This window comes from Hypanus sabinus, chromosome 2 (assembly GCF_030144855.1).
Source record: "Hypanus sabinus isolate sHypSab1 chromosome 2, sHypSab1.hap1, whole genome shotgun sequence".
NCBI classification, from domain to species: Eukaryota; Metazoa; Chordata; class Chondrichthyes; order Myliobatiformes; family Dasyatidae; genus Hypanus; species Hypanus sabinus.
Window position 1 is genome coordinate 63,404,356 of NC_082707.1, and position 15,998 is coordinate 63,420,353.

Below are 15,998 nucleotides of genomic sequence, written 5' to 3' on the forward strand. Positions count from 1 at the left end.
TGAGCAATGGGGCTCGACCAAGCTGCACCCCTCCCTCCCATCATTGGATTGCATTTAGCTTCTTCTCAACATGACCATTTCTAACACTTCTTAATTTGTCAGTAATCAAATCTCTTTCTTTCTCTAAAAATATTCACTGTTATCTTGTTTTATCTTATGCCCCTAGCCTAGTTGGTTGCACTTTTATGTCTAAAAGTAGAAAAGATATTGGTGCATTGTTGGAAGTTCCAGAAGAAATATTAAGCAGGTCAGTTCAGATGGATACAAAATATTTCAAGCAACACACACAAAATGCTGGTGGAACGCAGCAGGCCAGGCAGCATCTATAGGGAGAAGTACCATCGACGTTTTGGGCCAAGACCCTTCGTCAGGACTAACTGAAAGAAGAGACAGTAAGAGATTTGAAAGTGAGAGGGGGAGGGGGAGATCCAAAATGACATGGGTAGACAGGAGGGGGAGGGATGAAGCTAAGTGCTGGAAAGTTGATACGCAAAAGGGATACAGAGCCAGAGAAGGGAGGGGATCATGGGATGGGAGGCCTAGAGATAAAGAAAGGGGAGTGGAGCAACAGAGGGAAATGGAGAGCAGGCAAGGAGTGATTGTGAGAGGGGGAGAGAGAGAAGAGAGAGATAGATAGAGAGAGAGAGAGAGAGAGAGAGAGAGAGAGAGAGAGAGAGAGAGAGAGAAGAGAGAGAGAGGAGAGAGAGAGAGAGAGAGAGAGAGAGAGAGAATAAATAGATAAATAAATAAGGGGTGGGTTAGGAAGGGGAGAATAGGCATTAACAGAAGTTAGAGAATTCAATGTTCATTCCATCAGGTTGGAGGCTACCCAGACGGTATATAAGGTGTTGTTCCTCAAACCTGAGTGTGGCTTCATCTTGACAGTAGAAGAGGCCATGGATAGACATATCAGAATGGGAATGGGACGTGGAATTAAAATATGTGGACACTAGGAGATCCTGCTTTCTCTGGCGGACAGAGCGTAGGTGTTCAGCGAAATGGTCTCCTAGTCTGCGTTGGGTCTCACCAGTAAAGAAAGCCACACCGGGAGCACCGGACACAGTATACCACACCAGCCGACTCACAGGTGAAGTGTCGCCTTACCTGGAAGGACTGTCTGGGGCCCTGAATGGTGGTGAGGGAGGAAGTGTAAGGGCAGGTGTAGCACTTGTTCTGCTTACATGGATAAATGCTGGGAGGGAGATTGGTGGGAAGGGATGGGGGGGAACGAATGGACAAGGGAGTCGCGTAGGGAGCGATCCCTGCGGAAAGCAAAAAGGTGAGGAGGGAAAGAGGAGCTTGGGATCCCGTTGGAGGTGGCAGAAGTTACAGAGAATTATATATTGGACCAGGAGGCTGGTGGGGTGGTAGGTGAGGACATGGGGAACTGTGTATAAGTATTTTGCATTAGTCTTCACTGTGGAAGACACTAACAGTATGTTGGGAGTTCCAGGGTGTCAGGGGTCAGGAGTGTGCAAAGCTGCCATTACTAGGGAGAAAGTTCTTGGGAAATTAAAAACTTTGAAGGTAGATAGATTACCTGGACAAGATGGTGTACCCCCGGTGTTCTGAAGGAGGTGGCTGAAGAGATTGTGGAAGCATTAGTACTGATCTTTCAAGAATCACTAGATCCTGAAATGGTTCCAGAAGACTGGAAAATTGCAAATGTCACTCCACTCTTCAAGAAGGGAGAGAGGCATAACAAAGGAAAATATAGGCCAGTTTGTCTGACTACAGTGGTCGTGAAGATGCTGGAGTTAATTTTTAAGAATTTGGTTTTGGGTTACTTGGGGGCATATGATAAAATAGGCTGTAGTCAGCATGGTTTCCTCAAGGGAAAATCTTGCCTGACAAATCTGTTGGAATTCTTTGAAGACATAACAAGCAGAATAGACGAAAGAGAATTGGTTGATGTTGTGTACTTGGATTTTCAGAAGGTCTTTGATATGTTGCCACCCATGAGGCTGCTTAACATGATATTACAGGAACATGCTAGCATGAGTAAAAAAGTGGCTAATTGACAGGAGGCAAAGAGTGGGAATAAAGAGAGACTTTACTGGTTGGCTGCCGGAAACTAGTGGTATTCCACAGGGGTCTATGTTGGGACTGCTTCACTTTATATTGTATATGTCAGCGACTTGGATAATGGAATTGATGGCTTTGTTGTGGCGAAGTAGAGCAGCTACAAACGGACTTAGACAGATATGAGGATGGGCAAAGAAGAAGCAGTCCTTGTGCAGGACTTTTTAAACATTAATTTGTATGTTGAATCTGGGCGAGGAAGGCAAATGCATATTAGCACACATTTCAAGAGGGCTAGAATATAAAAGCAAGGATTTAATGTTGAGGCTTTATAAGGCATTGGTGAGACTTCACTTGAAGTATTGTGAGCATTTTTGTGCCTCTTAGAAAGTATATGCTGACTTTGGAGAGGATTAAAGGAAGTTCACAAAAATGATTTCAGGATTGAATGGCTTGCATATGAAGTGTTTAATGGCTCTCAACCTGTACTCACTAGAATTCAAAAGAATGAAGGATGATCTAATTAAAACCTATTGAATGGTGAAAGGTCTTGATAGAGTGGATGTGGAGAGGATGTTTCCTGTGTTGGGACAGTCTCGGACCAGAGAGCACGGCCTATGAATAGAGGGCGACGTTTTAGAATGGAGATAAAGAGGAATATTCTTTAGCCAGAGAATAGTGAATCTGTTGCCAGGGGCAGCTGTAGAGGCTAAGTCATTTATTGCAGAGGTTGATAGATTCTTGATTGGTCAAGGCATGAAGTGATACAGGGAGAAGGCAGGAGATTGGGGCTGAGGGGAAAAATGGATCAGCCATGATGAAATGGTGGAGCCAACTTGATGGGGCAAATGGCCTAATTCTGCTCCTATAACTTATGGTGTTATGGTGGTCATTAGCAACTTCCTCTCTGCATTAGCACTTCTTGGTGGCAGAAGTTACATGTTGGGAATGAGTTGTTGACGTGGCCAGGATTGACAACTGCGGTGAATTTTGTGGAAGGGATGCAATGCAGCCATGGTAATCTGTGCATGGCAGAAATGGACATTCAGGATGCAAACTTGGTGCCAATCGCCTTGTAGAATTCATCTGTAATTTATGTGGTTCTTGTAGGACTTAGGGAGCACGTTATACTATCTTTGCATACTCCTCTAGCTTAGACTTGTTTATCCAAACAAAATATTCTGGTAAGGACGTTGTATTCTTGTTAGTCCATGCCTGTGGAATGGTGGAATAATTGTGGCCAATTCTGCAATAATATATATTGTATTGTATTATATATTTTAGTATACTTTGTATCATTTCTAAAAAGGTGTAATATTAAAGCTGTATCATATATTTATCCACTTCTGTTTATCTGTGCCCTGACTTTAAACATCTAATGATCTTGACCTATTTGTCGCCTTGCTTTCTGAAATGAGCACAGCTAACTTCATTTGTTTGCCAGACTTTCTCTTCTAAGACATCTGAAGAAGTTTCCCCAGTGTTTCTTTTCATTCTATTATTATGTGCATCATTTTTTTTCTATGTGACAAATTACTATTCCATGCATAGAAAAGATTTCAAAGTTTTGTACAGTTTCTATACATAAGGTGGCATTTCATACATAGTGCACCAAAGGTTCCAGTATTAAACCTTGAAGTGCATCTCTTGCAGTACTACTTCAATATACACAACTGTCAATTAGGTTTAATATGTAGTTGCTTGCCTACAGCATATTTTCTATCCATGCTGCAATATTTGGCTTTATATTAGATTTTTTTTGGAAATGCCTCCTAAGAAAACCACAGCTAGTTATGTTCTGAACATGCACTGCATCCGTTGCAATTCTTCTCTTCAAAACAGAATTTTTTTTAAGCTGAAACAGAATAAAAGAGATGTCATAGTCAGTGTGATGAGTTTGCATTGAAACAATTTAATCCCAAGGCATCAGGACTCAGCAGCAGTTTGATTTCAAACAAATCAGTTTTTTCTTTCTTGAGTCCTCTTGAATGTTGCTGAACAGAAACTGCAGGGTAGAAGCATAGTTTGTCAACCAAATCACTCCGTGCCATGCAATTACACTCAGAAACATAGAAAACCTACAGCACAAAGTTGTGCTAAACATGTCCTACCTTAGAAATTACTAAGCTTACCTACAGCCCTCTATTTTTCTAAGCTCCATGTACCTATCCAAAAATCTCTTAAAAGACCCTATCATATCCACCTCCACCACCGTTGCCGGCAGCCCATTTCACGCACTGACCACTCTGAGTAAAAAACATATCCCTGACATCTCCTCTGTACCTACTCCTCATCACCTTAAACCTGTGTCCTCTTGTGGCAACCATTTCAGCCCTGGAAAAAGCCTCTGACTATCCACACGATCAATGCCTCTCATCATCTTGTACACTTCTATCAGGTCACCTCTCATCCTCCATCACTCCAAGGAGAAAAGGCCAAGTACAGTCAACCTATTTTCATAAGGTATGCTCCCCAATCCAGGCAACGTCCTTGATTAATCCTTTTTAGGATTAATCTTGGTAATATGTTTACATAGTGCATATGTGTAACAGAAGAACTCCATAGAGTAAAACAAATTATTTTTTAATATTGCAGCCAAGATGCTTTTATTTAAAATAAAGCCAAATGCTTATCATATATTTGTGCCTCTGAAGTATCAGATCTGTTTTTATTTTTGAACATTATTATTTATGGTTATGCAACATAACTAATTTTGACAGGTGGGTTGAATTTTGATTAGAGTTTTGGAGATTCTAGATGTAATTTTCCATTTCAAACAAACCTTGTAATCCGTAAGAAGAATAACATTTTACAGAACTGCCTCTTGCAGTGTGGACAGCAAGTATGTAATTACAAGACTGAGCCTTTTCAATATACCAATTTACACATGGATTGTTTACTTAATTTTCATCTTTTCTGTCAATGTTTTCAAAATGCTCATGTGCAGAGAAAGAAATAACTTGAAAACATCAGGCTTAATGCAGCTATAATCCATATCATTGCATTGGAAGTCTGAGTATCGAAATCTGGGTAGCACATTGATAGTAGTCAATGAAATAAAATGCACTTGACCAATTCAGAGGAAACAAACAACTTTTCACTCGTCAAACAATGGGACAGAGTAAGAGGTGTGAATGTTTAAAAGAGTTAATTCCTGGGATTTGCTAATAGTTAGCCTCAAATGGAGAGGCTAATTGTTGAAGTGGTCAGTGCTAGAATGGAAACCCTAGGCTTCATGGTGGAGAGGCAGAGTTAGTGACTCGGGTGTGGAGAGTGCTAGCAGCCCTTTAAAAGAAAGCATAGCGAGGAGCAAGTAAAATTTTATTTTGTTGTCTCTGTATCCTTGGTACTTGAATTGGTGTAGGCAAGATGGTAGTTAAGGTAGTGGAACCTTCCTACAAGACGTGAGAAGTCAGGGAACCTCATGGTCTCCCTGATGATTGCATCTGTGGGAAGTGTAACAACTCAGCTCCTGAGAGACCAGGTTAAGGAAATGGAGGTGCAGTTGGATGTACTCAAGATCATCTGGGTGCTTGAGGGCTTCGTTGATTTTTACTGAGGGGGTCACTCTTAAGGTACAGATAAATGGGTTATGTAAAGTAAGTAGGCAGTCAGAATAGGGATCCCCTGGTATCATTCCATTCATATCATTTAGCTACAGCTTGTGGGTAGGGTGGGGTAAGGGGGAATATCCTATCAGGGCACAACAGCAGCCAGGTCAGTGGCACTGTGGCAGGCAGAGCACCAGTGATAGAAAATGTAACTGTTAGGAGACAGGCAGGAGATTGTATAACTTCAGAAAAGACACCAGGAGACTTTGTTGCCTCTCAGGTGCCGAGGTCAAGGATGTCCCTGAGTTGGTGTAGAGGAGGAGGGTGAAGTGCAGAGGTCATTTTACACATTGGCACAAATGATGTAGGCAGAACAAGGGTGAGATCCTGCAGGTACTGCAGGAGCTGGGTAAGAAATAAAATGCAGGGCCTTGAGAGTAGTTAATCCCAGTGCCATGTGCTAGTGATTTGAGGAGCAGAAAGATAGGCCAGTTGAATGGTTGGTTGAAGAGCTGGTGCAGGACGCAGGGATTCAGGATTTTGGACCATTAGGGGGGTAGAAGTTCAAAGTTCAAAGTAACTTTTATTATCACCCATGTATGTCACCCATATACAACCCTGAGACTCTCTCTCTTGTGGCTATACTCAGCAAATCTATAGTATAGTAACTATAACAAGATAATTGAAAGATCAACTAGAGTGCAGAAGACAACAAACTGTGCAAATGCAAGTAGCAATGAATAACGAGAGTATCATACAATAAGAGTCAGATTACTAGTGTGGGAATATTTCAATGATGGGGAAAATGAAGTTGAGTGTAGCTATCCCCTTTTACTCAAGAGCCTGATGGTTGAGGGATAGTAATTGTTCTTGAACCTGGTGGTATGAGTTCTGAGACTCCTGTACCTTCAACCGATTGAAGTAACTTGTACAAGAGGGATGGTAGCATTAAAATTAGAGGGGGGGCAATTTTATAGTGGAAAGTTTGCTTTTGCTACCAGGGAGCATTTAAAGCAGGTTGATATGGGGTAGAAGTTTCACAAGAGAAATCAGTGAGATGGCAGGGATATAGCCAACAACCAAAATGTGTAAGCCTAGCAATAAGGAGAGGCATGTTCCCAGTAAAAGGCAGATAGAACAAAATTACTTTTATTTCAATGCATATAACTTAACAAGTAAAGTGGATGCATTGAGGGTGTGGATTGAATCTAGGGAGCCTCAACAGAAATTTGGCAGGATTTGCAGCTTAATGTTTCTGGATACAAATGTTTGAGGCAAAACTAGAGTAGGAATAATGGTGGGGGGGGGTGGTACAGTGGGTTTGCCTTTGTAATAAGGGAAGACGTAGCAGCGGTATTTAGAGGATATTATTTGAGGGATTCTCTAATGTGTCCATTTGGATTGAACTTTGAAATAAGAAGAGGATGGTCTCATCAGTAGGACAATACAGTATTATAGCCCCAATAATCAGTGGGAACTTGAGCAGCGGAAGTGTTGAGAAACTGCATGGAGAATTGTAATCTAGTGCTAGTGGGAGATTTCAATGTTCCTAATATCGACTGAGCCATTCAGAGGGGCTGAATGGGGCAGACTGGATTCTTTGCTCTCAGTATAACAAGGAACCTACACTTTTGGGGCAGATGGAACCTGTACCACTGGGACAGGTTGTATTTGAACCGGAGGCGTGCTAATTTACTGGGTAGGCGTATGCTTCAGTTAGTTGAGGACTGTTTAAACTAGGAAATGGGGGAAGGGAACTTAGAACATGCCAGGCTCAACTATTTAAACACCTTAGTGGAGAATGACATATTAGGACATAAACCGATTACAGGCTTCAAAAATATAAAAATGGATCAGAACAGGATGCAATACATCAGTAATAGACTAACGATGGCCTGTATAAATGCAATAAGCATGAACAATAAAATAAATGAGCTGGAATTGTACTGGAATGAGCTGAATAAAACCTGGCTGACCTCAGTGGATGGTGATGCATATAGTATTAAAGGATATACTTCACTTAGGAAAGATAGACAAGATTGTAATGGGGGAGGAGTGGCCATATACATAAAAGGGAATTTAAATGTGAGGCTGCTTATGATAGATGAATGGAGACTTACTGAAGATACCTGGCTGAGAATTGAAAGCTATAAGGATAAAGGAATAACATTGAGTGTGTGTTATAGACCCCTTAATGCTGATAGTGATTTTAATAAACTATTCTATCAGAATATTAAAAAAAGCTGAGGGTGATGTTATAGATATGGGTGACTTTAATTTCCTAAATACTGAGTGGGAGACCCGGTAACCAATGAATTACAGGGAAGTGAACTCATTGAGTAATCGAATGATAGTGTTTTGACCCAGTGCCCCACCAACAAGAGGGAAGGCCTGTCTAGATTTGATACTCTGTAATGATCAGGATAGAAGTTCAAGCATGGAAATTGTTGAGTCTTTAAGAACAAGCGATCATAACATCATTAGTCTCGAAGTTCTTAGGGAGAGTGTATCAGTAAAAACCAAAGTCATTAAATTGAATTTCAGAAAGACAAAGTTTGTGCAGATGTGGCAAATACTTCAGAAGGTAAACTGGAAGGAACTGCCTAGTGGGGTTGATTTAAAATGGTAGTACACGCAGTGCAGGAAATATTCATTCGCAAGATCCAGAAAAGCAATAAAATGATAGATTAACTACATAGATGAATGAAGATATACATAAAAAGTTATTGACGAAGAGACAGCTAAATAAGGAATACAAAAAAATAGTAATGATGTTAACCGTAGGACATATGAAACTGAGAGTCAAGAGGGAAATTCAGATTCCCAAAACACAGGATTAGAAGATATTGTCGATAATGCCCTATGATTTTTTTAAATATTAGTAGTTTAAAAAAAAGTCATGGAGGAAGTTAGGTTTATTATGAATAATAGTAAGGGTGTTAAATTATGCAGAGAAGGACTCTGAGTTACTCTGAACTCATATTTTGCTGAAGTATTTCCCTGCGAACATGTTAGCAATATGCCAGTAAGTGTAGTGAACAATAAGGTTGATTTAAGTGAATTAAGAGATCTTAGAAAGTGAGGTCCTGCCTCACTATAGACCAGAAAGCTCAATGTGTATCACAGGCAAGATAATGGAAATAATAGTAAAGAATGAGATGGCAAAGCAGTTGATATGAACAGGCATGTTGACAGACAGCCAGCATGGGTTCAGAAAGGAGAAATCATATTTGCTAATATGCCAGAGTTCTATGAAGAGGCAACTAAAACCTATGATAGCAACAGAGTCGTTAATATCATTTACTTGGACTTTCCGATGGTTTTTGACGAAGTATCCCATGAGAGGTTAATAATCAAATTACAGGAGGTAGGAATTCAGGGTAAGGTGTTCAAATGTATGCAGAATTGGCACAAAAACAGAAAATAACAAGTTATGATGACAGGATCATTTTCACACCTAGAAGATGTTAAAAGTTGCATTCCACAGGGATTGATTTAGGGGCCATTACTTTTTTTAAATTACGTTAATGATTTGGATAAGCACAAAACAAATAAACTAGTAAAGTTTAGGGAGAGCAGGCCATAACATTCAGGCAGCAGAATCAACACAATTAGATCTAAACAAAATCCAGATGTGGGCAGATAAAATTTAATGTAAGTAAGCGTAAAGTATTACATATAGGAAGTAGAAATATTAGATACAAATATACAATGGGGTGGAGTTTTGAGTTAAGAAGTGCACTATCAGAAAGATTTGGGCATCCTGTTAGACTTATGACTGTCAACATCTAGACAATGCACAGAAGGCATTAGGAAGGCTAATAGAATATTGGGCTATATAACGCAATAAGTGGAGTCCAAGTCAAGAGACATTTTCCTAAAGCTGTACAACGCATTTGTGAGGCCACACCTCGAATACTGTGTACAATTTTAGTCTCCGTATTGTGTGAGGGATGTGAAGGCACTGGAGAGAGTCCACAGGAAGGCAACTAGACTCATTCCAGGTCTGCTATGAAGAAAGATTGAAAGAATTAAATCATTTTAACCTAAGTAGATGTAGAATAAGAGGAGACATTACAGAAGTTTTCAAAATCATTAAGGGTATAAGTAAGGTGGATGCCAGCTGCTACTTCAAAATTAATTCATCACCAAGGACACGGGGCCATAGGTGGAGACTGGTTCAGGGGAGATTTCAGACGAACATCGGGAAGCATTTCTTCACACATTTCTTGACGCATGGAAGAAACCACCTAGCTATGTAGTAGAGTACTAACTTAGAGACTTCCAAATCTAAACTTGATAGTTATTTCAACACCCCATGTGAATAGGAATTTGGTGAGCTTTGTTCTGCCGAAAGGCCTGTTCCTGCCAAAAACTCTTTCATATTCTGATAGCGGACATTATCTTAAGGAATAGGATGGCCAGGTAACTGAAGTGACATGTGGGGAGTACTTAGGCTCCTGTCACCACAAATTCTATTAGATTTTAAATGGTTATAGAAAAAAAGATGGAACAGGTTCACAGGTTAAAGTCCTGAATTACTGTAGAGCCAGTGTTGAGGAGATTAGACAGGGTGTAGCTGGAGTGAAATGAGTGACTAAAGGCAAAGTGACAAGAGGGAAATTTTTAAAAGGTCACATCAAGTGTCCAGGGGCAGTACCTTCCTGGTAGGGTAAAGGGTAGACATACCAAGATAGGGAACCCTGTCTGATGAAAGATATCAAGACTTTAGTCAGGAAGAAGAAGGAAGCGTATATTGCTTTTAGGCAGTTGTGTATAAAATAAATCCCTTGTTTACAGAAATTCAAAAAGCAGGATTAAGAGAAAAATCAAGAGGGTAAATATAGTGCGTAAGATGGATTTGACAAGCAGAGCTAAAGATAAGCCCTTCAGCTGTATTAACAATAGAAGTGACTGGAGGGAGACTAGGTGCTTTTCATGACCATGACGGTTGCCTATGAGTGGGGCTGCAGGAGATGGCTGATACTTTAATGTATCTTTCTCCACTGTTTATGAAGGAGGAGATCATGACTGCCAAAGAAATGAGGATAGTACTGGAACAAGTGTGGTTTTGGATCATTTATAAGGAAGGAAGTATTTGCAGTCCTGAAGCACAATAAGTTTAAAAGGCTATCCTTGTCAGAAGGGATTAGTAGCTTTTATTTATAATATGATTATGAAGATACAACCAGAAATATCAGTTAGAATTAAACAAGAATGGGAAAAAGAACTTCAATACAACATATCAACAGATAAATGGGAAAAAATTTTGCAAATGGTTAATTCTTCTTCTATATGTGCTAAACATGCTTTAATACAATTTAAAATTGTACATAGAGCTCATATGTCTAAAGATAAACTTGCTCGATTCTATTCTCATATTAACCCTCTATGTGACAGATGTCATTTAGCAGTGGCCTCATTGACCCATATGTTTTGGTCATGTCCCACTTTACATAATTATTGGAAGGATATATTTACTACTATTTCCTCAATTTGGAATATAGATTTACAACCTCATTTTATTACTGCAATTTTTGGCATACCAAATGAAGATGGTAATCAGTTTTCCCCCTCAATCAGACGAATGATTGCTTTTGTAACATTAATGGCCAGAAGGTCTATACTACAAAATTGGAAAGAAGTAAATCCTCCTACTACATTTCAATGGCTTTCTCAAACTATTTCTTATCTGAGTTTGGAAAAAATTAGAAGCACTATTTTTGACTCATCAATTAAATTTGAAGAAACTTGGAGACCGTTTATTCGACATTTTCATATGAATTAATTTGGCCTTCTCCAGACCTTTCTGCTTATTCATGTTCAGGTATGGAGTTCCGGAGTTCTTTGACACTATCTTATACTTGTAAACTGTTATTATTGCCTATGTTAGTTTAGTTTAGTGTTTTATTTTTTTTTAATATATATTTTTTTTCTCACATATTTTTTTAATATTTTTTTTTCTTTTTTAATGGTTATTTTTGTTTTTTTTTCATATAATCATGTGGACTTGATTAAGGTATTTTCTTTTGTTGATGTTTAGTAGGATATTATTATCTTATTATCAATGTGATTTCAAGTCTATTGTATTTATAATTTACTTATTACTATGTTATTTTTTTTGTGTATATGTGAAAATCAATAAAAAGATTGAAAAAAAAAGAAAGTTTAAAAGGCTGGCAGATCCTCAGGGTCTGACCAAGCACAGACATGGACCTTATGGGGGGGGGGGTGCTTGGGAAGAAATTGTGGTGATCCTTGTCCACTGGTGAAATTCAGGACACTGAATGTTGGCTAATCTTCTTCCATCATTCAAGAAAGGTAGCAAGGACAGGCCAGGGATCTACAGATTGAAGTCAGGATCACCAGCTGTATGGAAGTAAATGAAGAGATCTACCATTACTGGATAGTCAAAGCCTGATCAGGAATAGTCAGAATGGCTTTGTGTGTGAGATAGTGTCTGACAAATCCAATTTTTTTTTTTGAAGAGGTATCCTGGGATTTATAAAGGTGGTTTTTGTCTTTTGGGCTTTCTTACTAAAGATAGCAAGGTCTTGCATGACAGGCTAATCTGGAAGGTAAGGAGAGCTAGTGAGTGGATTTAGAATTGACTCAATGATATGAAGCAGAAGATGATGGAGGTCTGTAACTAGTGGGTGCCACAAGGTCACACTATTTGGCAGAGGCCTATACAGTGAATGTCAGAGAATGGCAAACGTTGTGGAACAGAGGAATTGGGAATACAAGTGGACTGTTTCCTGAAAATGGCCATACAAGTAGACAGGGTGGCAAAAAAGTAATTTCACATGCTGGCTATCATCAGTCAGGGTACTGAGTTTAAATGTTGGGACATTATTCTGTTATACAAGTTACTGGTGATGCTACACTGGAGTATTGCGTAATTTTGGTTAGCATGTTAAAGGAAAGACATAGTCAAGCTGGAGATAGTGCAGAAGAGATCTGAGAATGGTCTCTGGATTAGTGGCTTGAGTTATAAGGAAAGGAGTGACCTCAGAAATTCATTATCATAAGGGATATGGATAAGGAGGATGATCATAGCCACCTCCATGGAATCAAGGAGTTCAAAACTAGAGAGCACAGATACAAGAGAGGAGAGCTTTAAGGTCGGAGAGACAAATTCTGTAGAGGGCAATAATTGTCTGCAATGAGCTGACAGAGGAAGTGATTAGCTACAACTGCATTTAAAAAGTATTTAGGTAAGTACATCACTGTACAGGTTGCTGCAAGAACTGAAGAGAAGTAACTGTTCTTGACCCTGGTAGTGTGGAACTTCAGGCTTTTGTCCTTCTGCTCAATGGTAGCTGCAAAGTGGCATCTTTGATGTTGAGGCACTGCGTCCTGTAGATACCTTTGATGTTATGGTGGGATGTACCCATAATATTTTAGGCTGAGTCCACTTGTCTCTGTAAATCATTGCTTACAGTTATTTATTAAGTGTTACAAGAGTGGGAAAATAATAATAGAAGCTGAAAGAACAAAGGGAAAAGACAAAGAGAAAGCAGTCATGATTATATTCTGCTCAGATTAGAGATAACAAAAATTTCAATGATAACAATTAACCCATGAAATCGACAGATCCAATCAGTGTGATATCTGCTTTGGAAAACTAAAAAGTTTATAGAAAAATACAAAAGCAACTGCACCACAATTACTGGAAATTTAACAGAACAATTACCTATCATACTGTAGGTGATTTAAATTCCTGCAAGATAATATATTGGATGAACTGTTCATGGTTCAACACATAAGTGGCATCAGAAAGAAGGCACATCTTTACTTCTTTAGAAGGTTAAGGAGGTTTACCACATCACTGAACACTAACAAATGTTGGATTGGGCTACAATAACAATTCTATACCCCAATCCAACATTTGTTAGTATTCAGCGACATGCCAAACCTCTTTAAACTTCTAATAACCTAAAGGTGAGCCGTCCTTGCAATTGCATTTATGTATAGGGCCCAAAACAGGTCATCCAGTATGTTAACACAGAAGAGTTTAAAGCTGCTGATCCTCTCCACACTGATCTACCAAAGTAGCCTGGTGCATGTCCACTCTGCTTCTCAACCTGAAGTCAACCATCAGCATTCAGCAAGAGATTGCTGTGGCATCACTCAAACAGCTGTCTTATCTAGCTCTTGTGTGCTGACTCATCCCAAAACAAATTTCAGTAAAATTTCAAAGCTAACATTAATAGTTGTGACTATGAAATACCAGATAGTTGTAAAAGCCCACTTGACATTTGGGTGAGGAAATCTCCCATCTTCACCCGGTCAAATCTATTTATGACTCCTAAGCCACAGCAGTGTGGTTGATTAATAACTGGCCAAAAGTGCTGGAGCAAGTTAGCAAGCTCAGAAAAAAAAAAGTCTTACTGGGTATTTCAGTCTAAATACTGAGTCAGATCTGACAACGGCATATACAGTTGGTGTTGGACCCCATGCTTTGTGACTGTAGTAGAAAATATGGGCTTGGAGAGGTTTGGGAATTTGCCCAGCAGGTGAGTGAATGCACATGCAATGGTGCATGTGCTAGACAGAATCCTTGTGAGGAACCTACTGGGGCTCCAGAGTAACGACCCAAAGTCCTTTGTGTCCACAAGCTGACAGTTCTTAAAATCTACTAACAGTCCTTTGGCACAGCAGAAATCTGCACCCAACAGAGGTCTAGCGACTCTAGCCAAGACAAAGTCCCGTGTGTAGCATGGGCCACTGAAGACTAGCGCCACTAGTTGTGTCCCATAAATCTTGCCTTTACACCTCCACCAAGGGTACGTGATTCTCTGCCTTATAATTAATGTGTGATACTGGCAGCACACTCACTTGAGTGTCCATGTCACACAGGAAATTGACTGTACTTAACAACAGAAGACCCTGGCAGCTGGAACCCACCGTATTCACAGACCTCTGATGTCCCGATGCACGGGCGCTGTTGAAACTGCAAGGCGGTCAGCAGTTCTTGACATTCATGCCAAAGTGTGCATAGTAACAGTATAGACCTGACGTTGTCTGGTTCGGAGGAGCGGCATGAGTCTGCTGGAGGCTGCTGACAGGGTTTAATGCGGCGAAAAGGAGCAGGAATGATGCATCACTCCTGGGTGAGTGTAGACTGTCAGCCATTTTAGCAAGCTCCCTATAGTCCTTCATGGGTGTATTAGTGAGAGTGCAAACTTGATCAGGTATTTGTTGCATTGAGTTCTTTAAAAATAAAACAAAGATGGTGGTTGCCAGGAAGAGCTAACATGTGGTCCATCAGTTATGAAGGCCTAGCATCACCAAGGCCGGGCAAGGAAAGCAACTGTTTTACACGCTCAGACTCAGACAGTCCAAACGTCTGGAATAAGGGTGCTTTCAAAGAGATATACTTATCACATGGAGGCTGGTCTTCTGGTAGATGCACCACTCTGGCTGCAGTGGAACTACTTAACGATGCTACAAGGTGGAAAAACTTGGTATTGTCCACGTTGATCTCTCACAGCATGATCTGGGCTTTACTCTTATGCAAACCACGTGGCAGTGTGCTGCTTCAAAGGCTCCAGCAGCTCTGAAGTGACTGCATTTGTTGACATGTCGTTGAGTAACTCTGGAATCGCCCGAGAGCATTGGGGTCACCAATGTAGGATTTTGCGAATAAAACATACGAGTGTCATTTTATGTGCTTAACAAAAGCTGCAGCCCTTTACTTCCATTATGGACAAACCAAAAGTAGTTGCTTTATACTGACGTCATTATGTCAGAGAGTCTCTTAAAGTGGACACAACAACTCAATGATGGTGTTTGTGAATTATGTAGGCCAGTTTCTGTTATGAACAATATGTGTCATCAATCACCTATTACATGACCCTACAGTTACACCCTCAATAAAATTGTTAAGCTTCATAAACTTGTGCTGACTTCTTGTAGTTTGGTTAGTAGAACACAGAACAGTACAGCTCAAGATCAGGCCATTCAGCCCTCAACGTCATGCTGAAGCAGCTTAAAAGCAAACTGAAAGCACCCAAGCATTAGTCCCTTTACCTACACCACATCTGTATCCTCCCATCTTTCTTGTATTCATTTGCCTATTCAAACGTGTCTTAAAAGCCTCTAATATATTTGCCATACCAGGCAGCACATATCAGGCATCCAAGACTGAGTAAAAATATTACCCCTCACATCCCCCTTGAACTCAACCCCTCTCACCTTTAATGCATACCCTCTGATATTAGGCATTTCAATCCTGGGAAACAGATACTCTCTGACCACTCTATCTAATCTTCTCATAATCCTGTATCCTCCATCAGATCTCCCCTTAGCTTCTCGCGCTCCCAAATAAACAAACCAAGTTTATGGAGCCTCTCGCGATAGCACATGCCCTCTAAACCAGCCAGTGTCCTGGTAAACCTCTTCTGCACCCTCTCCAAAGCC